The sequence below is a fragment of the Nicotiana tabacum genome, chromosome 11 (genome assembly GCF_000715075.1).
Source record: "Nicotiana tabacum cultivar K326 chromosome 11, ASM71507v2, whole genome shotgun sequence".
In the NCBI taxonomy this organism is placed as follows: domain Eukaryota; kingdom Viridiplantae; phylum Streptophyta; class Magnoliopsida; order Solanales; family Solanaceae; genus Nicotiana; species Nicotiana tabacum.
The window spans coordinates 159,189,386-159,214,388 of NC_134090.1; positions in this window are offsets into that span (position 1 = coordinate 159,189,386).

The window sequence follows — 25,003 nt, forward strand, 5'->3', positions numbered from 1 at the left end:
AAGACTGAAATGTATGCCTCTGTTATCTGGGCGGGCTCCCAACTTTAATGCTCGAAATATAAAGACTGAAATGTATGCCTCTGTTATATGGGCGGGCTCCCAACTTCAACACTTGAAATGAAAAGACTGAAATGTATGCCTCTGTTCTATGGGCGGGCTCCCAACTTCAACACTTGAAATGAAAAGACTGAAATGTATGCCTCTGTTCTATGGGCGGGCTCCCAACTTCAACACTTGAAATGTAAAGACTGAAATGTATGCCTCTGTTCTATGGGCGGGCTCCCAACTTCAACGCTTGAAATGTAAAATAATCGTCATTCCTCTCTTCAGGCGGGCTCCTGACTTCAACCAATAAATCACCATTCTGTTATTCAGGGGGGCTCCTGACTTCAACCAATACTTGAACTGTGTGTCTCCGTTCTTCAGGCAGACTCCTGACATCAGACTTGAAAAGTATGTCTCTATTCTCCAAGCAGACTCCTGATTGCTAAATTTAAAATTGAATGTCTCTATTCTCCAGGCGGACTCCTGACTTTTGAAATTTAAACTGTATGGGCGGGCTCCTGACGTCAAACTTGAAAAGTATGTCTCTGTTCTCCAGGCGGACTCCTGATTGCTAAATTGAAAATTGAATGTCTCTATTCTCCAGGCGGACTCCTGATTTCAACAACAACTTAGGAGGAAATGCCTCTCCTATGGGTAAAATAAACTTAGGAGGAAATGCATCTCCTATGGGTAAAAAAACAAACTTAGGAGGAAATGCCTCTCCTATGGGTGAAACAAACTTAGGAGGAAATCTATCTCCTATGGGTGAAACTAAACTTAGGAGGAAATGCATCTCCTATAAATGAAACTAAACTTAGGAGGAAATGCCTCTCCAATGGGTGAAACAAACTTAGGAGGAAATCTCCTATGGGTAAAAACAAACTTAGGAGGAAATGCCTCTCCTATGGGTAAAAACAAACTTAGGAGGAAGTGCGTCTCCTAGGGGTAAAACTAAACTTAGGAAGAAATGCATCTCCTATGAATGAAACTAAACTTAGGAGGAAATGCCTCTCCTATGGGTGAAACTAACAAACTTAGGAGGAAATGCCTCTCCTATGGGTAAAAACAAACTTAGGAGGAAATGCATCTCCTATGGGTAAAACTAAACTTAGGAGGAAATGCGTCTCCTATTGGTTAAACAACAACTTAGGAGGACATGCCTCTCCTATGGGTAAGACTAAACTTAGGAGGAAATGCATCTCCTATGGGGTAAAAGTAAACTTAGGAGGAAATGCATCTCCTATGGGTGAAACTAGACTTAGGAGGAAATGCCTCTCCTATACGCGAACCATTTCCTTCTTCCTGAATTATTTACTTACCTGTGTTGTCTTCCCTCGAAACTGCTGGGGATTATTTTGATGGGGATGACTTTTCCTTTTCTTCCTTACCCACTTTGGGTTGTCGGACCCTCTGTCGAGGATGCTTCTACATCTCGATGATCCACTGGGGATAATACTGCTGTGGATAACTCTGCTGAGTAAATATGTTATTTTACTCCTTCCAAAATTACTTCCTTTTGAGTAGGATGTTTCATTCCTCTGCAAACTGCTTCCCCCTTTTTTTTTATTCTTTTCTTTGTTTTGTTTTTTGCATAGCTTCTTCCTTCGAAGACTACCTCCCTTAAGACTCGTTTTGCCTTTCCCCGAAAGGAACCGCTGAGGATACCGATTTTCACCAAACTTGTGTTGGACTCCTTGAAACTGCTGGGGATAACACTATTGGGGAATTATTTACTTACCTGTTGGGTGGTAAAATGTTATCAGCTGGGGATAACGCTGTCGAAGATAACACTGCTGGGGGATTCTGATTCCTTCTGAACTAGTGCTTCACTCTTCGGAAGGCTGTTGGGAATGATGCTGGACTCTTGCTTTTTCTGAGCTCAAGTTTCATCCCTTTGCTGGGGAACAACTTCCTCCATTGAAACTTATTATGTTGGGGGCAACACTGGTTCTAAGACCACTTCCCTTGAGACTGGCGTTATCTTTATTCTTCCCCGAATGGGTACCTGACTTCCAGAAAATTTTCTAAATGGAAGGAAAGTTTTCTGCCCCAGTTTGATAATATCCCTTGTGCATGCATTTCTGGCATCAATGCCATTTCCTTTACCTGTTTCAAATCAAACAGAATTTGTTAGTTTAAAATGCGATGGTTGGTTGTGATACTCCTACTGGGATGGTTTTCCCTTTCTCCTTCCTTGCTCTGCGCTCCACAACTTGTTGGGGATGATATTATTTGCTGGGGATAATCCCTTTCTGCTGGGGATATCCCTCTTCTTTTGTGACATAGCCTGGAAACTGGCATTTCCCTGACCTTTTAGTCTCGCATGAATTTCCCAAATCATGCTCATTGCTCTCTCTGATTTGTCCACGGGCCTCGGCCTTGAGGTTTATAACCTTTGATTTCGGCAAGGATATCCCTCTTGACACTCGTCAATCCTTTTGTCAATTCCCTTTTGCCGGGGATATCTTTTTTGACACTGGCCTCGCGCTTGTTCCTTGCTGACTATACCACTTGGATGTACTAGTCAGATCTTATCTTGCATGATTGGAGAGTTGATGGCCCATTTTGAAGTCATTTCCCACTGGTTTTGACCAAACAAGCTCTACTGGGGAATTTTCTATGAAAGGAAAAGATAAAAGGGAACAGAATAAAAGACAAATGAAAAAGATGACTCTTTAACAAAAGAAACTATAAATAAAAACCTATCAAATGCAGATACCGACTCTAATGGTCATGACATGCACATGTGGTCTATCCTCTGCCGTCAATCGTCTTTCAAGACCTTCAATTGGCAATTCCCCATCTGATTCCCAATCTTATTCGACTTGTAGTGCCCGAAGGGTTTTCACTATCAAGCCTCTCTCATTTTGGTTTTTCTCTCAACTTTCATCGTCTTATGGTGTCCGTGAAGATTTTCACCATAAGACTCTCTCATTTATCACTTTCCAGCTGGGGATTTGGAGTGTTGCCGGTATGACTCTCTCTGCTGGAGATTAGAGTTCTTTCTGCTGTGGAACAGAATGTTATGTTTGCCGGTAAGACTTTCATTTGTCTGACTTGGCATCTTTTGCAGACTGGTCAGAAGGTCTTTCTTTGGACCGTAATGTGGGTTTTTGGACAAGCTAGAAATAAAGGGTATTAAAGGCTCAAAAACAAAATAAATTTGGGGTTTTAAAATTATAACCTTCAGAACCAATTTTGCTTACCACAAGCGCAACCCTTGCCCCAGTTTCTTGCTTGGGGATTATTTACTTATTTTTTATTATTTTTATTACACCATGCACACTATGGACATTATGACCATTATGCACCCTATGACCGAGCCGTGAAGCGCCTACGTATCCTCTTTGAGGAATCCGGTCAAACGTAGTTCCCAATTCCTCTGTTTTCATTTGACTTTACTTTGTTTTTTTTGTTATCATTTTTCTTTTCTTTTCCTTTTTTTTTCGTTTTTTTATTTGTTTTTCTTTTACCTTCCAGGCTCGTATTTCCTAGTCGTTGCTATTGATTCCGAACGAGGGGTATGAAAGAAAATAAATAAGGCTCAAAAGGGGTAACGAAGGATAAAATGTTTAGGTAGCAGAACAAAATGCTTTCGTTATTCCAGTCTTCAAAACATGCCAAGTGCAAACAACACAATTGATCATAGATTTATAGTCTCTTCCGATGGTGCTGGACTTGACAATTGTGTTAAACACTTGCTTTTTCATTTGTCATTTCTAAAGCACTGCTGGGCGACACTCTCATTCTCATGAACGACCCTCATGCCAATTTGGCGAATCTTGCATTTAACGGTTTTCTTTATGTTTTACTTTCCCCAGTTCCACATGACTCGGGCTTCAAATAATCTCAAACCGTTCTTATTTCCTTTAAATGCTTTGATCACCTTCCGAGGGTTTTATGATTAACTTTTAAGATTAGGCCCAAACTGTGTGCGCATGTCATGTCACGAGAATCGGCGCTGAACAAAATGATGAAAGGACTAAACAAAAAGATGACTGGAAACAATAAAAGACCGGCTTTTGTATTAGACTACCGGCGAAATGGTTTGAATAATAAAACAAACAAAAAAACCATAATAAAATCCTAACACAGCCTTGACAAAACTTAAACAAACTGATATGACAAACTGGAAAGATAAGAAGGTTTGACACAAGACAATATTCGGATTACAACCCTAAGAATAATCCGGACAACAGATTTGACAACAAAATAAGCCACCAAAAACTTCTCTCCTGCTAACCAAGGAACGGAGCGTCCTCCCATTTTATCAAAACTGGCATTTCAGCCACTGAGCTTCGCATCAGTATTGCCCAGACCATTGCCAACTTCAATATCATCAACTTTAGTCAACAAGTCCCAATATGATTTGAGTGCTTCTGTTATCAGGCCTGATCCCCGCAAAGTATGCTTCTGAGCCTTGTATTTCCGGCTTACCACAAACCAACCACCTTCTTTCTTTGTGATTCAAAATAAAACAGGTTAGAATGGACTCTAAAGGTCCTCATTATTAACAACATCTTTTTTCTTTTTTTTTCTTTTTTTTTCTCGATTTTTTCATCATTTTTTTTTTCATTTTTTCTTTTTCTTTTTCATTTTTCGATTTTTTTCATTTTTTCTCATTTTTTGTTGTGGTCGAATCTTATGGAGATTGCCTACGTATCATGACCCCGCATGAATCAGACCTTGCGTAGTTCGGACCAATAAAAGATAAACAATAATAAACTTTTTTTCAATTTTCATATTAAAACAAACTGGGTTTTAAAGGTTTGAAGATGACCTACAAACTCGAAAATCAAACAACCCACATATTCTAATCAAAAGATTTACAAACGGCCAGTTTCTTTCCCCGTTTGACAAATGCAACCAAACAACTATTTTTGCAAATGTGGCCCCTTCCAAATCTCACATGAATTTTGAGGCCGGGGAGGATTATTTTGACACTTTACAAACTTTTCCATTCTTTTACGAAAATAACCTTTCGACAACTGAAAGATACTCTAAGGCTATTTCGGCAAGAACGGTTTAAGACGCGGCCGAAGCTGGCTCGGCTTATTTTTGACAAAACCCAAAGGTATTCACCTGACCGCTGACTGTTTTTTTTCAAATTACAATAAAAACCTGGTGTTGCAAACACGGCCCTTCAGCGCCTCGGGGACGAAGATTTTTAAGGCTTTGTGGGTCAACTGGACCAAATCTTAAGAAATGACCCAAAGGTGGCTGTTTATGCAAAGTCAGCCTTCCGGCGTCTCTTTCGGGAACATTCAACTATGTCTTGTCAAAACAGCGTCACCCGACTTCTTTATGACAAAATTAAAATTTGACATATTTTTTGGCTATTTTTTAGCAAAAGGGAAGGCTGTACACCGTCCGACTTCTTTATGAAAAAATTAAAATTTTGACACGTTATTTATTTATTTATTGGTTTTTGGCTATTTAGCAAAAAAAAGGGGGGTTGGACCCGATGAGGGTTGCCTACGTATCTCACATCCGGTGAGAATCAAACCCGCGTAGTTCGGGCAAATTAACCGAACTATTTTAAAACATGATTCTTTTCCATTTTTATTTTTTCCTGGCAAGACAATCTATTTTCCTTTTCTATTTTTGAAAAAGACAAAATAACGATTTTTTTTTCATTTTCAACAAACAATAAAACAATTTATTTTTCCAAAAATAAAAGACTCTTTTTTTCTATATTTTTTAGTAAAATAAAATATTTTCCTCTTTTTTTTTCAAAATTTCGGCAGAGTTTTGCCAGTAATTGGTCATTGATTTTTTCTAAAATAATCAATTAACTCCCTAACTAATATATTCTTTTTCCCTTTTTTTTTCCTTCAATTTTCCCAACATTCCCGAGATTCAGAAACCGGTCAACATAAGTTCGAAGCAAATATATGTACAGAGCAAGTAGGATGCATCAGAATGGTCTTTTCATTTCAGGTTGCTAGTCCTAGACGGACCCAACCCCTGTGTTGAGTCCCCTAAGTCAAATGCAACGTGATACAAATAAGCGTTCCTACTAGGGATCCGGCATGAAGTCACGTTATTCTAGGTTTATAACCTGGGTATATGTTCTAGACCGTGTACCCGAGCGGACAACTCGAGTCGAGGAGGGGGCAACTTACCGGGAACCAAAAGGCCATCCGGCTTCGTAACTTATCCGTCCTCTTTCTTATTTCAGGTATTGACACTAACAGAATAGGGAGTCTCGTCCAGCGAGCTTCTCCCCGGAGGTAAGAAGAGAAAGGTTTTGGCACAGTTTATATGTACAGTTCAAATAATATCAAAGCGGTAAAAGCAGTATTTAGCATATTAGGCTCAAATATGTAAAAATCAGATAAAACCAAATATAACAATTTATCTAAGCTCGAATTCTGACCCTGAACCAGTGGTTCTGGAGCAGTGTTGTCCCCAGCAGAGTCGCCAGAGCTGTCACACCTCCTTTTTCCGCCCCCGTGAGGGGTGAAGGGAGTTTTTTCCAATTAAAGGACAATCGAAACGGGATTTGTTTATTTATTTCAGAGTCGCCACTTGGGAGATTTAGGGTGTCCCAAGTCACCAATTTTAATCCCGAATCGAGGAAAAGAATGACTCTGTATTACAGTCTGCGCACCAGAAATCCGGATAAGGAATTCTGTTAATCCGGGAGAAGGTGTTAGGCATTCCCGAGTTCCGTGGTTCTAGCACGGTCGCTCAACTGTCATATTTGGCTTAAATATCTGATTTTTATACAATTATGAGCTCATGTGCAAATTTTATCTTTTTACCGCTTATATCATTATTTTTTTTTAAAAAAAATGTGAACATCGTTTAAAAAACATGTCTTTGGATTGTGTCACATAAAATGCACCCGCGATCCGGAACGTATTTTTATTCAATGTTTTGGGATTTGAATTTGGGTCGCATGAAATGCACACCCGAATTTAAGAAAGTAAGCTTATTAAAATGCGCGCCTAAAGCAATTAGCGTGTTATTATTTATGGGTAAGACTGTGGAATTCACTAAACAGTCCATTCCGAATGTTATTACCTAGTTACATTATACTAGGCATGTTCTCAGTTTGTCAAATTAAAAAAAAACATAGCAATTCTAATTTTAATCCTAGACCATTTACATGCTGAAATTAACCAATATTATTTAACTAAACAATATTTCTACCAACTTCCTACTAGATGGCCTATTCGTTTGATTTTTGACTCGACGGAATTACTACACCATTTATTTATTTTTAGGCAATAGATGTAGATAGTTCATTTGTTAAGCTATCGTCGAATGTTCCACTATATGTATTAAATATCTACATGATTCTGATTTTTTGCAAGCTAAATAATTTATACAAACAAAATTCAGAATATAATTGAATATAATTCAGAATTTCAACTCTTCATATTTTCGTATTCATGCTTCATATTTCGGATTACAATAACCAGCTTTTCAGTTGTGTACCTGATATTGGAAGCAAAAGAAAATGAAGATGAGAATCAGCAGCAGTAATAACAGTACAACACAGCAACAACAGCCCAGCAACAGTAACAACCCAGGAACAAAGTTTGCAAACCAGTGGAGCAGTAATCCCAAAAAAAACAAAAGCTTCAAGCTTTGATGAAACAACAATTAATTCTGATTTCAAACAATGAAAGAAAGCAGAAGATTTTTTTTTAGTTTTTTTTTTTATTTTGAAAGTTTAAATATTTTTCGGAATTTTCTCTCTCTTAAATGTTCAGCCCTTTTTCTTTCTCTTATTTTCTTTTTTTGTTCTCTCTCTCGTTCTTATTCTTTTCTTGTTATTCCCCTCTTGTTATTCAAGACCTTCCTATATATAATCCCAACCCTTTAATCAATTAAAATCAATCCCTTTCCCCTACCAAACCCATTATCTTCCCACTCATCCCCATTACATTAAATAAATATATCACACCACCCCATTATATTTTGTCCCCATGCCTAACATAAACAAATACAAGATTCCCCCACACTAAAATTTGTCTTGTCCCCCCTTTATATTAAACAACTATATCACAACCCACCCCATTATATTTTGTCCCCCATGCTTCACATAAAAAAATTGCAAACATGTACAATTCCTAAACTACCCCTCCAACCTTATTACAATTACTATTTTACCCCCAAACGTACTGCGATTTACCACATTACCCCCATCAGCTATAACAAATCAATTAATCACACTCAACCAAAATATAGCCCATATGACCAATTTTTACATAAATTCAAACAACAATATGAACACGGATGAACATCATAACAACAATATCACATGAACACAAATTGAACAACAAAGAACAACTAAAATTTGATTGAACGATATTTTTAGCAACAAACAAACCTATTTTCAGATTCAACAACAACAACAACAAACAAGTATATTCAGATTTCTAAATTCAATAATATTGAACTTAAAATCAACTCTAACAACATTACAACAAACAATTCCTATATTAAACTTAAACAAGATTATGAGACAAATTCAAGAAATAATCATAAATGATAAACAAGAAATCAAACTATACAAATTTCGGATTCAAGATCAACCAAACAAAGTATGAACATGAATGAAAATATTCAATAACAATAACAAACAAACTTTGTTCAAACTTCGAATTAAACTTAAACAAAACAAATAAATATATTCAAATTACTAATCTTCAAATAATCAATTAATCTTTCTTAATTAAATCCAACAAAAATTATAACAAAGATACATGATCCAAAAATTAAAACCAAAACATAACTTCACATTAAATCACTGAATTAAAACCAACTTCAAAAAATGAATACGAATTAAATCTATATTAACAACAAACAACGGATTTAAACGATTTAAACTAACACCTTTCTACATTAAAACTAAATCCTCTTAAAATTAATAAAACAAACTGAAAATAATTAAATTGAATCTTCAACTTAAATCTAACAACAATATAATTAAACTAACAATTTTTATCGAAAAACAAATAAGAAAAATAAAGCAAACTTATGCTAATTCAAAATCTGAAAATATCAAACAAATTATGGACGAAATAGAACTTAGAACAACTAACCGTGAATGACCAACGACGAACATCGAACGAACTCTAAACGAAACCAACGAAACTTGGACATAAACGGACTTGAAGACGACAAAGCAACAAGCATCAATAGCAGCGAAGAGGACGATGAAGTGAAGCAGCAAATAGCTAGAAAAAACGCAGCAGCAGTGGCGACGCGGGCAGCAGTAGCAATGCTACTCAACTAGTGGCAGCGATGGAGACGACGATGCTCGTTTGGACGAAACTTTTGCTTAAGCAGTAGCGGTCGCGAGCAGCAGCAGCACGAAGAGAAGAGACGCAGCAACAGCTGCTCGGAAACGCTGTAATGCAGCAGCAAACGCAGCAACGAGGACAATGAAGTGAAGCAGCAGACAACTGGAAGAAAAACGCAGCAGCAGTGGCGACGCGGGCAGCCATGGGAGCTCGAGTTTGAGCTCGATGAAGCTCGTCCATGGCTGGACGTAGCAGAAAGAGCAGAAGCAGGCAGCAGCGAGAAGGAGAAGCAGCTGGAATGCAGCAGCAGTGAGAAGCAGCTGAATGCAGCAAGAAGGAGCAGACCATGCAGTAGGGGAAGTCATGGATGAGCTCAAACTCGACGATGACGAAGCTCGATGGAGGAGGGCAGCTATGGAGTTGTTGGTGCGTGTGTGTGAGTATGACGGGGTGTGGGGGAAGGGCTGGAGGGGGTGGTCGTTGGATGAGGGGGTAGGGCAGCCATGGATAGAGCTTGAAGATGGTGAAGGAGAAGAGAGAAAGAGAGAGGGGGGGGGGGGTGGCGGATGGGTTAGTATTTTTTAGGGTTTTCTTCTTCTTTTTTTTTGTTTTTTTTTTGTTTTGTGTTATTTGTAAGATAATAGGGGTGTTGGGTTATGGGCTGGGTTGACCCAGTTCGAAATGGACTGGGTCGTTTGGGAAGATTGGGCCATTTTTTGGGCCTGTGGCTTGAAATCGAAAAAAGGCCCAATTCCGACTTTCTTTATATTTTCGCTCTTTTTTCTTCTTTTATTTCTCTAAAACTAAATTATAAAAATACTTAAATTATTATTAAGAACTAAATTATGTTATAAAAGCGCAAATTAACTCCAAATAACAATTAACGCACAATTATGTAGTAATTAAGCATAAAATTGTATATTTGGACATTAAATGCTAAAAATGCAAACGATGCCTATTTTTGTAAATTTTTATTTTTTTGTAAACAAACTTAATTACTAACAAATTGTAGAATTAAATCCTACATGCAAAATGCGACATATTTTTGTATTTTTTATTAATTTAGCAAATAAACATGCACAGACAAATACAAATAATTATTCAAAATATCACAAAATTGCACACCAAGGAAAATTATTTTATTTTTTGAATTTTTTGGGAGTAATTCTCATATAGGGCAAAAATCACGTGCTTACAGTTGGCAAAAAGGGTTGATGGTGTTTGGGTAGCGAGAATGAAAGCCTTCGTCATCCCAATCAGAGAATATTAATGTCGCACAGGGAGTTAAACATAATACCTTTTGATTGCATCCGCATTGACTGTCACACCTCCTTTTTGCGCCCGCCCCGAAGGGTTAAATGCGCGAGAGGAGTTTTTCCAATTTAAGTGACAATATTCGAAATGAGATTATTTATTTAATTCAGAGTCGCCACTTGGGAAAGGTTTGGTTTTTGGTGTCCCAAGTCACCGGTTTATCTTGAATCCCAAATCGAGGAAATTTTCGACTTTTCCAAATGAAGTCTGCGAACCAGAAATTCTAAGTAAGGAATTCTGTTGACCCGAGGGAAGGTGTTAGGCACCCTCGAATCCCGTGGTTCTGGCACGGTCGCTTAAATTGTTATAATGGCTAAATATCTGATTTAAATACATGTTGTGACTTATGTGCTTTTATTAAGTTTAAACCGCTTTATTATTATTATTATTATTATTATTATGTGCTTTTATTAAGTTTAACCGCTTTTATTATTATTATTATTTATTTTTATAGAATTGCAACGTCGTGAAAATGCATCTCGAACCACGTCACAATCAATGCACCCGTAATCGTCAACACATTTTTGACTTCGTTGAGATTTGGATTTGGGTCACATCAATGTGCACCCGTGTTTAAGAAGGTTAGATTATTAAAGGTGCGCCTAAAGCAAACTAGCGTATCGTTATTTTGGGAAGGCCGTAAAATTCGCTAAACGACCTGTCCCGAATTCTAAGTATATTAATATATACATTTAGAGGGCCCCGCAGCTTGTGCATTTTTGTTTGTCGAGGCTCGTCTCGTTAAAAAGGGATGTCCTAAAGTGGCTACATTTCTATTATGTTTGTTTCTAAAAATAGAGAGGAAAAGGTACGTGCTAATTCAATTGCATGCTTTTAGCCAAATCCGGATTTTCCTGTGAATCATCTGATTAGTTGTTTATAAGATGAATAATGCCATACCTCGTGGATCCTGCTTTAAATTTGATAAAAATTACATACAAGCTGATGAAATGCTATACTTACATCCAAACATTTCTTGAATTGAATTTAACTAAACTTATTTAGGCTAGATTAAGGGAATTAACTACTAGGCATTATTACTAATGGGGATTCGAACGTGATCCTATATACTGCCTAACGGGACCCAATAAAAGAACTAAAATAAAACAGAACAGCATTGTGTAAAGTGGAAGTATTCTATCCTATGCATATCATTATAGCTAAATAGGAATCTGGTCAGTCACTATGTCAATTATCCGTACATTCTGTGTACTGTACAATTACATACCTCATACCAACAAACAAATATAAACTAAGATGCAAGAGACTAAAACTCAGTTAAGTATCAATTAACTAATCTTTTCCTGCTATTGAATTACAAACTAATCAATTATACAAAAAGAAATCAATATACCATGAGTATTACAACAGATATTTAAACTTCTTCAACTTCTTTCATTTCATGCTTTCAAACTGTTACAGTTACACCAATATGTGACTCGAAATGTGTACCTGGATACTGAAATGCAAAGAAGAAGTGGAAGCAGAAGAGTCAGCAGCAGCAGCAACAAGAATGGCAGTAACAACAAAGTGACACAGCAGCAATGACAATCCTAGACAAACAGACCAAAGCAGTAAACCAATGGTACAGTACTCAATGTCGATCTTTTCAAATACTCAAGGGGAAAATCCTAAAACCTGATAGAAGCAAAAACAAACTGGGTGCTGGATTTCAGACACGAAAGGATAAGGAAAGGTAGTGTTTTTGGTTCCAGACGGACAAGAATTTCTTTTCTAGTCTCCCTTCCTGATTTCTGAAGAACTCTCCTTCTAACTCAGAAGCTGTTTCTGTCTGGTTTCAGCTTCTCTTTTGTATGTGTGTGTGTATTTGTGTCTGTGTGTGTATGTTTGTGTCTATGTTTTCTCAAAAATCCCCTCCTCTTTTCAAAAATTCCCCCCTAACTAATGGAAGTTCTTCTTCCTCTTATAGCCTAACATCAGGCTCTTCATAGCCTGTTTAAACAACTCAGAATCTATTCTTTTCAGCTGTTTTTCCACCCAAACATTTAAAATTTAGAAACCCCCCCATCATATTCCCTGACAGTCCTCCTTATCCTCTTATTAAACTAAAAGTAAACATGGGCAGCAGGAATATAACCTGACAGCATATGCTGTCAAACTATTTTAAACTTTAAAAAGGGCCTTAATGCACATGTTGTGCACCAATGCACATGCCCTCCAATTTAGATTGCAGCTAACAATCCAATCTTTTCATTTTCAGATTCAAATACAGCAACTATAAGTAGCCATACTTGATTCTTACTTTGATTCAAACAAAGTTCCAGCAGGCAACAGATCCAATTGTTACCATTTGAACAACTGAAATTAATTGACGACATATGTCGACTCGACTATACTAATCATAACATGTACAATCGAAAGCCATGATCAGAGCATTTAACAGTATTAAACACATGATTCGAATTGTACTGACTAAACAAACAATTGTACTGGGGAATCGATTAATCAGTCAAATTTAAAGTTCAATTGATCGCACAGCACATACACATATACACACTATCAGTGAATAGAGGAAAGATTTGACCAATACAGAGGTCCGGGCAAGGTGGGAAGAAACAGTTGGTAGAATTCAAAACACAAATTAAAACAAGACGTTTGACCATACAAACAGGCCTTTAACAAATACATGAATTGAATAAAGAAAATAGAAACAGACTTACCTTAAAATCCTTGGAAAAATCAGAAAACCAAAACTCGTATTTGACGAAAACCTTCTTGGGGTTGAACGAACTTTAATCGAAGTGTTCTCAACTGAGAACACTTCGATTAAGGTCCATTAGACCCTAATCACTTGGCTCAAACGGACACAGACCAGGCCCTGGGGTTTTCTATGGTTCCTAGATGACAGATTTGGGTTTTGAGTCTCCACAGTTAGATTCGGACCAAACCAAGCATGGTTTGGTCACGAGGGAGGTCCGGGGACTGTCTGGTATGAATCTAGGGCAGATCGGTGTAGATCGAGTTTTGACTCGAATCTTCAAATGAAGATTCGAGTAGGTGGGATGAGATTCGAGCTAAACGGTTGGTGGATTCATGTTCAGGGTGTCAAGGTGGTCCTAGGGTGTTAAGGTGAGGGCCACCGGCGTTCAGGCCGCCAGGATTAATGGTGAAGGGAAAGGGGGCGGCTAGGGTTTTGTGGGGAAAGGGATGAGGACGAAGGCGGGGGTGTTGGATAGGGGGCAGGGTATGGTAGGAAAGGTTTATATATGGAATGGGTGGATTGATCTCAGCCGTTGGATGAGGCGAGATGAAAGGCCAGGATCTTTCAACTGATGGGGAAACGGTGTCGTTTCAAATGCCCGGGTTTGGGTTGGTTTGGGGGTTGAACGGGTCGGGTTTGTTCGTGGGTATGGGGGATGCGATCTTGACCGTTGATCATTCTGAGATCAATGGCCCAGATCAGACCAGATCAAACGGTGTCGTTTGGAAGCTCTTGAAGTAAGCTGGTCTGGACCGGGGCAAGCACAGGTTTTGGGCTTTGATTTGGTTCAGTCTTGGGCCTGTTTTGTTTTAACTTGGACTGGCCTGGTCCGAAAATCCTTCTCCTTTTTTTTTTTTTAATTTCTTAAATTAATTTTCCAAATAATACTATATAAAACATTGAACAACAATTATCACACAATTAACATTTAATTATACTAAACACTTAATGACAAAATACAATGAAAGATGCACACATTTTATTTTTCTTTTAATAAACGGATTACGGTTCACACGACATATATATATTTTTTATTTTTGTTTGAATAAAATAACCACGGGCAAGATCACAAATAACTAGCAAAAAAAATGCCACGTAAAAATCCAAAAATATACAGCAAGACCAATTGCTATTATTTTGTTTCTTTTGGAGTAATTGTCGCGTAAAACAAAAATCACGTGCTCACAGCTGCCCCTCTTTGTTCGGAAATACGAAGAGTTTTCGCGCAAAGATAAAGTGAGCGGATATGAGCGATTTTTTGCCTATTGGCCTACTCCGTGTGAATCATGTTTTGAAAGATCTGACCGGATCTTTGCTTCAAAGATTTCCTACATATCCTGGGCTAAACAGGAATCAGGTCAATGTAGTTCGGGAAATTTTTGGCAGCTGGGACTACCATGGGATTGCAATGCTTGCTGTTACTGTTGTTGCTGTTGTCACCGTTGCTTTACTGACCGCCTTATTACAACCAAAGAAAAATTGAAACTGAACTAAATACTTATATGCATGTCAACTGCTAGTTACAAGATTCTTATCTATGATTCTTTTGCGACTTGATCTTGGGTCTTAGCTGATTTGCTTGGAGACTTCGATCTGAATCTTGATGCTCGCGAGTTGTAGGTGCTTGTTTAATCTCTGGGATACTGAGTGAGACGCGACTGGAAGAGTTCGGTACCTTAATCAAATCTTGGAGCGATCCGCCTTCCATTTTCTCCGATATCTCGGGACATCTTCTTTTTGTCTTTTTCTTCTTTAATTCTGAGTTGAGACTCATCTCGTGGGTCATTTCGATCCGTGTGGCTCAAGGTTAGACCTGCGGGGAAGAAAAACGAATGAAATTTTCTGCCCCAGTTTCACTAGGAAAAATTTCGTGAGTTATTTGCCAGGAAGTTCATAGGATTGATGAAGGAATTTGGACAATTTTAGTTTCCAAAAATGCCCATTTCCGGGATTGGATCCACGGTACGGCCACAGGATATGAGTGCTCAGTTTAGGGTTGGAGCCCTAAGGCTGGCGGGATGGAAATAGTTCAATTTAGGGTTGGAGCCCTAATGCCGACTAGCTGGGGAGAAGTTCAGTTTAGAGTTGAAACTCTAATGCTGACCAACTGGGGAAAAGTTCAGCTTAGGGTCGGGGCCCTAATGCTGACTGAAGGAAAAGAGTTTAGTTTAGGGTTTAAATCCTTAACGCTGACTGGATAGAAAAGTTAAGTTTATGGTTTAAAACCCTAATGCTGATTAAAGGAAAAAGTTCAGTTTAGGGTTTAAAACCCTAATGCTGATTAAAGGAAAAAGTTCAGTTTAGGGTTTAAAACCCTAATGCTGATTAAAGGAAAAAGTTCAGTTTAGGGTTTTAAAACCCTAATGCTGATTAAAGGAAAAAGTTCAGTTTAGGGTTTAAAACCCTAATGCTGATTAAAGGAAAAAGTTCAGTTTAGGGTTTAAAACCCTAATGCTGACTGAAGGAAAGAGTTCAGTTTAGGGTTTAAAACCCTAATGCTGACTGGATGGAAAAAGTTCAGTTTAGGGTTTAAAACCCTAATGCTGACTGAAAGGAAAAAGTTTAGTTTAGGGTTTTAAAACTCTAATGCTGACTGAAAGGAAAAAGTTTAGTTTAGGGTTTAAAACCCTAATGCTGACTAAAGGAAAGAGTTTAGTTTAGGGTTTAAAACCCTAATGCTGGCTGGATGGAAAGAGTTCAGTTTAGGGTTTTAAAACCCTAATGCTGACTGAAAGGAAAAAGTTCAGTTTAGGGTTTAAAACCCTAATGCTGACTACAGGAAAGAGTTCAATTTAGGGTTTAAAACCCTAATGCTCAGCAAAAAGTTCAGTTTAGGGTTTAAAACCCTAATACTGACTACAGGAAAGAGTTCAATTTAGGGTTTAAAACCCTAATGCTGACTGAAAGGAAAGAGTTCAGTTTAGGGTTTTAAAATCCTAATGCTGACTGAAAGGAAAAAGTTTAGTTTAGGGTTTAAAACCCTAATGCTGACTAAAGGAAAGAGTTCAGTTTAGGGTTTAAAACCCTAATGCTGACTGGAAGGAAAAAGTTCAGTTTAGGGTTTAAAACCCTAATGCTGACTGAATGGAAAAGTTCAGTTTAGGGTTTAAAACCCTAATGCTGACTAAAGGAAAGAATTCAATTTAGGGTTTAAAACACTAATGCTGGCTGGATGGAAAAAGTTCAGTTTAGGGTTTAAAACCCTAATGCTGACTAAAGGAAAGAGTTCAGTTTAGGGTTTAAAACCCTAATGCTGACTGAAAGGAAAGAGTTCAGTTTAGGGTTTAAAACCCTAATGTTGACTGAAAGGAAAAAGTTCAGTTTAGGGTTTAAAACCCTAATACTGACTAGATGGAAAAAGTTCAGTTTATGGTTTAAAACCCTAATGCTGACTAAAGGAGAAGTTCAGTTTAGGGTTTAAAACCCTAATGCTGACTAAAGGGAATGAGTTCAGTTTAGGGTTTAAAACCCTAATGCTGACTGAATGGAAAAGTTCAGTTTAGGGTTTAAAACCCTAATGCTAACTGAAAGGAAAAAGTTCAGTTTAGGGTTTAAAACCCTAATGCTGACTGAAAGGAAAAAGTTCAGTTTAGGGTTTAAAACCCTAATGCTGACTGAAAGGAAAAAGTTCAGTTTAGGGTTTAAAACCCTAATGCTGACTAAAGGAAAGAGTTCAGTTTAGGGTTTAAAACCCTAATGCTGACTGAAAGGAAAAAGTTCAGTTTAGGGTTTAAAACCCTAATGCTGACTGAATGGAAAAGTTCAGTTTAGGATTTAAAACCCTAATGCTGATTAAAGGAAAGAGTTCAGTTTAGGGTTTAAAACCCTAATGCTGACTAAAGGAAAGAGTTCAGTTTAGGGTTTAAAACCCTAATATTGACTGAAAGGAAAAAGTTCAGTTTAGGGTTTAAAACCCTAATGCTGACTGAATGGAAAAGTTCAGTTTAGGGTTTAAAACCCTAATGATGATTAAAGGAAAAAGTTCAGTTTAGGGTTTAAAACCCTAATGCTGACTAAAGGAAAGAGTTCAGTTTAGGGTTTAAAACCCTAATGCTGACTGAAAGGAAAAAATTCAGTTTAGGGTTTAAAACCCTAATGCTGATTAAAGGAAAAAGTTCAGTTTAGGGTTTAAAACCCTAATGCTGACTGACTGGAAAAGTTCAGTTCAGGGTTTAACACCCTAATGCTGACTGAATGGAAAATTTCAGTTTATGGTTTAAAACCCTAATGCTGACTGAAAGGAAAAGTTCATTTTAGGGTTTAAAACCCTAATGCTGATTAAAGGAAAGAGTTCAGTTTAGGGTTTAAAACCCTAATGCTGACTGAAAGGAAAGAGTTCAGTTTAAGGTTTAAAACCCTAATGCTGACTGAAAGGAAAAAGTTCAGTTTAGGGTTTAAAACCCTAATGCTGATTAAAGGAAAAAGTTCAGTTTAGGGTTTAAAACCCTAATGCTGACTGACTGGAAAAGTTCAGTTTAGGGTTTAAAACCTTAATGCTGACTGAATCGAAAAGTTCAGTTTAGGGTTTAAAACCCTAATGTTGATTAAAGGAAAGAGTTCAGTTTAGGGTTTAAAACCCTAATGCTGACTGAAAGGAAAAAGTTTAGTTTAGGGTTTAAAACCCTAATGCTGACTGAATGGAAAAGTTCAGTTTAGGGTTTAAAACCCTAATGCTGATTAAAGGAAAGAGTTCAGTTTAGGGTTTAAAACCCTAATGCTGACTAAAGGAAAGAGTTCAGTTTAGGGTTTAAAACCCTAATGCTGACTGAATGGAAAAAGTTCAGTTTAGGGTTTAAAACCCTAATGCTGACTGAATGGAAAAAGTTCAGTTTAGGGTTTAAAACCCTAATGCTGACTAAAGGAAAGAGTTCAGTTTAGGGTTTAAAACCCTAATGTTGACTGAATGGAAAAAGTTCAGTTTAGGGTTTAAAACCCTAATGCTGACTAAAGGAAAGAGTTCAGTTTAGGGTTTAAAACCCTAATGCTGACTAAAGGGAAAAAGTTCAGTTTAGGGTTTAAAACCCTAATGCTGACTAAAAAAAAGTTCAGTTTAGGGTTTAAAACCCTAATGTTGACTGAATGGAAAAAGTTCAGTTTAGGGTTTAAAACCCTAATGCTGACTGGCTGGGGACAAAGTTCGAGGATACTAACTGACCTCTTCTTTTTTGAATTTTCTTGTTTTAGTAGAAGATAAAAGGGAATGTCGTAGAAACTTACCTTTCGAGTGAATTCCTTATTGCCAAACTGTTTCTTGTACCTATGTACCTTCTTCTTTGGGTGACACTTGCTTCTTGCACGGTTGTCTTGGATTATTCCTGTTTCAACTTTTCAAACCAAGAACAATTGTTAATTCGAAAATGGCGGTTGGTTCGGTGACCTTGATTGTTCCCATTGCTTTGTTGCGTCCTTATTTCTGTTGAGAAATCCTGCCATTGATTGGATTCAAATGGCGAAACCCTTTTGGACTGCTCAGGCTTGTATATCCAAATTCGGTGATGATTTGCGTTGTAAGGCTCTTTTTTTTTGTGTCCCGTTTTGCTTGGAGATTCTCAACGGGGATTTTATTGGGGATACTCTGTGGGAATTTGTACAAAGGGAAGCTCTGTGGGGGAATATTTACAAAGTGTATTCCTTGCGTGGATTTTTGTACAACAGGAAGATGCTGGGGATTTGTTTCAAAGCGAACTTCCCAGGATTTGTTGGGGTAAGCTTGCTGGGGAATTTTTACAAAGGGACTCGCTGGGGATTTACTGGGAAAATCCCTTTTTTTTTTATTATTATTAACAAAGGGAAGACCTTGTGGAGATCTGTACAAGAGAGAAAATCTGTGTGGATTTTGTTGGGGCGGACTCTTTGGGGAATATTTACGTAGTGGATTCTTTGTGCGGATTTGTACAAAGGGAAATTCTGCGGGGATTTGTACGAGGCGGACTTGCTGGGGAAATTTCTCTCTTTCCTCTTTACTTCGAACGCAGTCAAACATCATGATTCATCAGGTTTGGACAAACGTACCAACGAAACGAGGTGTTTTCCTTCATGAAACGGAATTCCGTGAAACCAAACCTGCCACCTGTCCTTTCCGGTATATCTGGAACTTGGGGTTAAACATGAAAGGGGTTCGAAGAAAAACAAAGAAAGGAGAAAGCAAATTTCAGAAAAGGAGTGTCCCTTTCGGGACGCGAAAGACTTATCTGAGGAAGACAATGCCGGCTTTAAATGGACATGACATGCTCTTTGGACTGGATGTCTGACCTACAATGAACTTACGTTTCCCTGAACCAAAACGGATCTGTGATTCCAAACCGGTGGACTTTTGCCGAGACCTCCTTGGGGTGGAGTCATTCTTTCGGCCAACAGCGCCCTTTGCGGGTTTTCGCTGGCTGACCTCTCTCATTTCTCTTCCTGTCATCGCTTGATAGCACTCTTTGCGAGTTTTTACTAAACAAGCTCTCTCATTTTGGTTTCTCTACTCCCGTCGCCTCGCGGTGCCCGAAGGTTTTCACCGACGAGACTCTCTCATTTTATCTCTCTCAATTTAGAGTGTGCCGGCCTCCATTCGTGACGCTTCTTGGCTTCCCGCTATCTTTGGTAATTGATCTGAAGGCTTGTGCTTGGTAAAGAGAGGTAGATGATACTAACTTCTAAACCGCTTGACGTGCCCCGGTTTCAATTTTAGGGTAAATGGGATTTTATTGTTGGTGTGACTGAACCTCAGGGAGAGGCTGCCTACGTATCCTTCCGGAATCAAGTCAAACGTAGTTCAAGCCTCAATCAATGTTTTTTTTGTAACCGGCTCAAAAGCTTGTAGAGAGAGTTGATAGTGAGAATAAAACTTTCAGCATTTCAAATGTGTCAGGACCGCTGGGGTGCCATTCAGACATAGTATCTTTTGACCGCGTCTGCATTTACTGCTGTTTCGGGATCATTTCCTTCAATGTCACCTAGGTACAATGCTCCTCCCGGAAATATTTTCCTGATGATGTATGGGCCTTTCCAATTTGGAGCAAATTTCCCTTTTGCTTCCTGGTGATGTGGCAGAATACGCCTCAGTACCAGCCGACCTACTTCGAAATTCCTGGGTCGGACTTTCTTGTTGTAAGCGCGGGCCATTCTTCGTTGGTACAACTGTCCGTGACAAACCCCGGCCATTCGTTTTTCATCAATCAAAGTCAACTGCTCCAACCGAGTCTTAACCCATTCGTTGTCCTCGATTTCTGCTTCGACAATGGTTCGAAGCGAAGGGATTTCTACTTCTGCTGGTATCACAACCTCGGTCCCATAACAAAAGATAAGGAGTTGCTCCTACTGACGTGCGTACCGTAGTGCAATATCCCAACAATGCAAATGGTAACTGCTCATGCCACTGTCGGGAACTTTGGATCGTTTTCCTCAAAATTTTCTTGATGTTTTTGTTTGCCGCTTCTACAGCGCCATTGGCCTTTGGCCGATAAGGAGTAGAATTCCTATGCGTTATTTTGAATTGCTCGCATACATCTCCCATCAAGTGACTGTTCAGGTTTGCTGCATTATCTGTGATGATAGTCGCAGGAATACCGAAACGACAGATAAGATTTGAGTGTACAAAATCCACTATAGCTTTTTTAGTGACCGACTTGAGAGTGACAGCCTCTACCCATTTTATGAAGTAGTTGATGGCAACCAGTATAAATCTGTGTCCATTTGAAGCCTTTGGTTCGATTGGTCCAATGACGTCCATGCCCCAGGCGACAAATGGCCAAGGTGCAGACATGGGATGCAGTTCCGTGGGAGGTGCATGAATCAAATCACCGTGCACCTGACACTGATGACACTTCCGAACGAAGCTAAAACAGTCCTTTTCCATGGTCATCCAGTAATAACCTGCTCGAAGGATTTTCTTTGCTAAGACATACCCGTTCATGTGAGGTCCGCACACACCTACGTGTACTTCGTGCATGATCTTTCTCGCTTCCTCGATGTCGACACATCTTAGTAGGTTGAGGTCCGGAGTCCTCTTGTACAACAATTCACCACTCAGAAAGAAACCACTTGCATGCCACCTAATGGTTCTCTTTTGATCTCCAGTAGCATGCTCGGGGTATTCTTGCGTCTTCAAGAACCTTTTGATGTCATAGTACCAAGGCTGCGTATTTGATCCCGCCTCGATTACATTGCAGTAACCGTGTCTTTCCCTGATTTGGATTTCCAAAGGATCGACGTGGGCGTTGCCCGGGTAGGTTAGCATTGAAGCCAGAGTAGCAAGTGCATCCGCCAGTTCATTGTGACACCTCGGGATATACCTGAACTCTATTGATTTAAAACGCTTGCCGAGGTCCTCTACGTGATGTCGGTAAGGGATAAGTTTGACATCCCGAGTTTCCCATTCACCTTGGGCTTGCCGGATAATCAGGTCAGAATCTCCCATAATCAGTAAGTCTTCGACATCCTGATCGATCGTCATATGCATGCCCATAATGCAGGCTTCATACTCAGCCGTATTGTTTGTGCAAAAGAAACGTAGTCTAGCTGTGGCGGGATAATGCTGACCAGAAGGCGAAATCAAAATTGCCCTGATCCCTACACCTTTGGCATTCACGGCTCCATCAAAGAACATCTTCCAAACATGAGCGTCCTCCGAGACCACTTCTACGGTGTTTACTTCTTCATCTGGAAAGTAGGTACTCAATGGCTGGTATTCCTCATCGACCGGATTTTCGGCCAAGTGATCCGCTAGCGCCTGGGTTTTCATTGCCGTGCGAGTAACATAAACTATGTCGAATTCAGTAAGCAAGATTTGCCACTTGGCCAGTCTCCCAGTAGGCATCGGTTTCTGAAATATATACTTCAAAGGATCCAACCTACTTATGAGGAAAGTAGTGTGGGCTTGGAGATAATGTCTCAGCTTTTGAGCAACCCACGTCAGAGCGCAACATATTCTTTCCAGCAGAGTGTACTTGGCCTCGTAGCCGGTGAATTTCTTGCTCAAGTAGTAGATTGCTTGTTCTTTCTTTCCGGTTATGTCATGTTGCCCGAAGACGCAACCGAAAGAGTTTTCCAGGACCGTTAGATACAAAAACAGCGGTCTCCCTAGCTCTGGCAGGACCAAAACTGGGGGGTTTGAAAGATATTCCTTGACTTTGTCAAAAGCTTCCTGACATTCAGTCGTCCATTTGATCGCTGCATCTTTCCTCAACAGCTTAAATATGGGCTCACACGTGCTTGTCAGCTGGGCAATAAACCGACTGATGTAGTTCAACCTGCCCAACAAACTCATCACGTCTTTCTTCGTTCTCGGGGGAGGTAGATCTCTGATAGATTTTATCTTAGTTGGATCTAGTTCGATACCTCTCCTGCTTACGATGAAGACCAAAAGTTTGCCCGACGGAACTCCGAAAGCACATTTGACTGGGTTCAGCTTCAAGTCATACTTCCTTAGTCTCTCGAAGAACTTCCTCAAGTCTTGGATGTGATTATCCTGCGTCCTGGACTTGACTATCACGTCGTCCACGTACACCTCTATTTCCTGATGCATCATGTCATGAAAAATGGCAGTCATGGCCCTCATGTAAGTAGCCCCAGCATTCTTCAGACCAAATGGCATGACCCGATAACAGTAGGTGCCCCAAGGCATGGTGAAAGCAGTTTTCTTGGCGTCTTCTTCATCCATCAATACCTGATGATATCCAGCGTAACAATCTACGAAAGACTGTATCTCGTGTTTGGCGCAATTATCAACGAGGATGTGGATGTTGGGCAGTGGGAAATTATCTTTGGGACTCGCTCTGTTCAAATCTCGGTAATCTACACATACCCGAGTTTTCCCGTCTTTTTTCGGTACTGGAACCACATTTTCCAACCATGTTGTATACTGGACTACCCGAATTACTCCCGTTTTCAGTTGTTTGGTGATCTCCTCTTTAATCTTGTCACTGACCTCAGTTTTGAACTTTCGTTGCTTTTGTTGAACTGGAGGACAATCAGGATGAATTGGCAATTTATGAACCACTAGATCAACACCTAGTCCCGACATGTCATCGTATGACCAAGCAAACACGTCTTTAAATTCAAAAAGAAGTTGAATTATCGCATCTCGTGTTTTCTTGTCCGTGTGAATGCTTATTTTGGTCTCCCGGATTTCTTCAGAAGTTCCTAAATTAACCGGTTCAGTGTCATTCAGATTTGGCTTAGGTTTATTCTCAAAATGTTCCAACTCTCGGTTTATTTCCCTAAAAGCTTCTTCTTCATCATATTCTGGTTCTGGGTTCATTAATTCACAGTTAAATAGCTCGTTGTGATCTGGGCGTGAAGTCCGCAAGCATGTCATATTTAAAGCCGCATTATTATAACTGAAAGGAAAGATAAAAGGAAAAATGACAAAAAATCAGAACAAAAGAAAAAATGGGAAAGCAATGATGATTTTTTTTTCATTTTCTTTGGGAAGTTGGAAGACAACAATGTTTACAACTTAGGAATTCAAAACAACAATTGAAAGGAAGAAAACGTTCAAGTTATGTCCTGGAGATAACTTGTGACACATGAAAGGTGGCAGGATAGGTCTACTCGGACTTCCGTCTAGTTGGGAATGGCGTGGCCTCCCAGTTTCGAAGTTTGGCGTTCGGCCCCACATACAGCATCTCAGCAGTGCTTGTGCCTTCACCTGGTTGAACCATGTGAGTTTCGTAGAGCATTTCTCTCATTGCCCCACATATCTCCTCGATTTCCTCAGTTGTGAAGACCTCATCGTCTTCTTCTTCGGTGTATCTTGGCCTGATGAAGGTTTCATATAAATCCGGCAATGGTCGAGGTAACTTCCAACCCTCATTTTTCCTTTTCTTTGCCCACTCTTCATCTCCTGGAGTGGGTTTGAAACCTAGTCCAAAAGGTTTCTTGGTGGCTGACAAGGTAAGGGGTTCTGTTATTCCCTAAAGGGTTCGTCCAAGACCTTTCCCTGGCCTAAATCCGTGCCGGATCATTTCTTTGTCCATCATAACCGAGGCGTTAGACAAGAAAGGCTGGGGGCAAGGTATTCCCTCTTCATGCTACTCTGCTAGTACAATCTCGAAAGCTTGATAGATCGTATGTTCGCTCCTTTCTCTTGGTTCAAGATATGGGATGGATGGGTCCCAATAAATAGCATGCTCGTCTTCTCCATGGACCACGATCTCTCGGTCTTCGTACTCAAACTTTACCATCTGGTGAAGAGTGGAAGGCACAGCTCCTGCCGCATGGATCCAAGGTTTGCCGATGAGAAAATTGTAGGATGTATCCATGTCGAGCACCTGGAAGGTTACTTCAAACTCGACTGGTCCTATGACCAACAACAGGTCTATCTCCCCCATGGTATCTCTCTTGATGCCGTCGAAAGCCCTTACGCAGACATTATTGGGTCGGATTCTTCCGGTCCCAATTTCCATTCTTTGTAGCGTGGAGAGCGGGCAAATGTCAACACCTGAACCCCCATCCAACATTACCCGCTTGACATAGTAGTCCTCGCATTTAACTGTTAGATGCAAGGCCTTGTTGTGTGCCGCTCCTTCTGGGGGTAAATCGTTCTTGCTGAAAGAGATTTGGTTGACGGCGAAGAACCTTTCTGTCATTCGCTCCAGTTGTTCAACCGAGGTTTCAACTGGCACGTATGCTTCATTCAGGGTCTTCAGTAAGATCTTTTGATGCTCGGCCGACC